The sequence below is a fragment of the Hipposideros armiger genome, unplaced genomic scaffold (genome assembly GCF_001890085.2).
Source record: "Hipposideros armiger isolate ML-2016 unplaced genomic scaffold, ASM189008v1 scaffold_739, whole genome shotgun sequence".
In the NCBI taxonomy this organism is placed as follows: Eukaryota; Metazoa; Chordata; class Mammalia; order Chiroptera; family Hipposideridae; genus Hipposideros; species Hipposideros armiger.
In genome coordinates, this window is record NW_017732089.1 from 168,415 (window position 1) to 170,206 (window position 1,792).

Below are 1,792 nucleotides of genomic sequence, written 5' to 3' on the forward strand. Positions count from 1 at the left end.
CCCCAGCAACCACCAAGACTGGGGGCAGTGCCTGATCCCACCAGCCAGATTGGAAAACCTCAGAATTCATGAGGCATTGGGTAAGACATGCAGAAGGGTCTTGCCTCAGTAGAAGGGAACAATTCACCCTAGATTAAATGCTGTTTTGGTTCCGTCTAACAAATGTTAAAAACAAGACCTTAAAGGACCAAACTGTTTCTAAGTAACTTAACTGAGTCCCAGAACAACACTCAAAAATATTTATAGAATTACAAAAATATCCAGCACCCTACAAGATAAATCACAAAGTCTGGAAGCTAATCAAAGAATAAGAAGCACACAAAGAAGTAGGAAAATATAATCCATAATGAGGAGAAAAATCCATCAAAACCAAAAGTGACAAAATATAAAAATTAGCAGACTAGGACATTAAAACAATTGTTATAACGTATTTGTGTGTACAAAAAGTTAAATAATATGATCCCATTCATGTATTTTAGCTTTTACTTCCCTGCCTTTGAGGTCAAATTCATAAAATGCTCTTTGAACCCAAGGTCCATAAGTTTCGTACCTATGTTTTCTTCTATGCAGTTCATTGTTTCAGGTCTTATGTTTAGGTCTTTGATCTATTTTGAGTTGATTTTGGTACATGGTGACAGGTAGAAGTCTAGTTTCATTCTTTTGCAGATGGCTTTCCAACTCTCCCAGCACCATTTATTGAAGAGGCTGTCTCTTCTCCATTGTATGGTTTTGGTTTCTTTGTCGAAAATTATCTGTCCATATTTATGTAGGTTTATTTATAGATTCTCAATTCTATTTCATTGGTCTGTGTTTCTGTTTTTCTGCCAATACCATACTACTTTGATTATTGCTGGCCTGTAGTACAAGCTGAAGTCAGGGAATGTGATACCTCCAGCATTGTTCTTTGTTCTTAGGATTGCTTTGGCTATTCGGGGTCTTTTGTGGTTCTATACAAATCTGATCTTTTTTTGTTCTATTTCTTTAAAAAATACCATTGGGATTTTGATGGGGATTGCATTAAATCTGTATACTGCTTTGGGTAATATGGCCATTTTAACTATGTTGATTCTTCCAATCCATGAACATGGAATGTCTTTCCATTTCTTTGTGTCTTCTTCAATTTCTTTTAAAAATGTCTTATAGTTTTCAGTATAGTTCATTGCAGCTTTATTTACGGTGGTCAAGACATAGAAACAACCAAAGTGTCCTTTGATAGATGATTGGATAAAGAAATTGTGGCATATATACACAATGGAATACTATTCTGTCATAAGAAAAGATGAAATAGTGCCATTTGCAACAACATGGATGGATTTTGAGATTATAATGCTAAGCAAAATAACTCAGATAGAAAAAATTGAGAACCATATGATTTCACTGATATGTGGTATATAAAACTGAAAAAAAACAAAAAAGAACAAGAAAAACAAATAAAGAAACAAAACTCATAGACACAGACAATAATTTAGTGGTTACCAGAGGGTAAGGCTCTGGGGAGGCGGGTGATAGATGAGAGTAAAGGGGATCAAATATATGGTGATGGAAAGAGAACTGACTCCAGTTGGTGAACACACAATGTGATATACAGATAATGTCCTACAAAATTGTACACCTAGGGCCGGCCGAGTGGCTCAATTGGTTAAGAGCTCGCTCAAGAGTGTGAGCTCTGGGGCCGGCCAAGTGGCGCGATGGTTAAGAACTGGCTTGGGAAGCCAGAGGGCCCCGGTTCGGATCCCACATATGAGGGCCAGTGACACTGCCCTCCACAGCTAAGATGCTGAACAACAGCTCA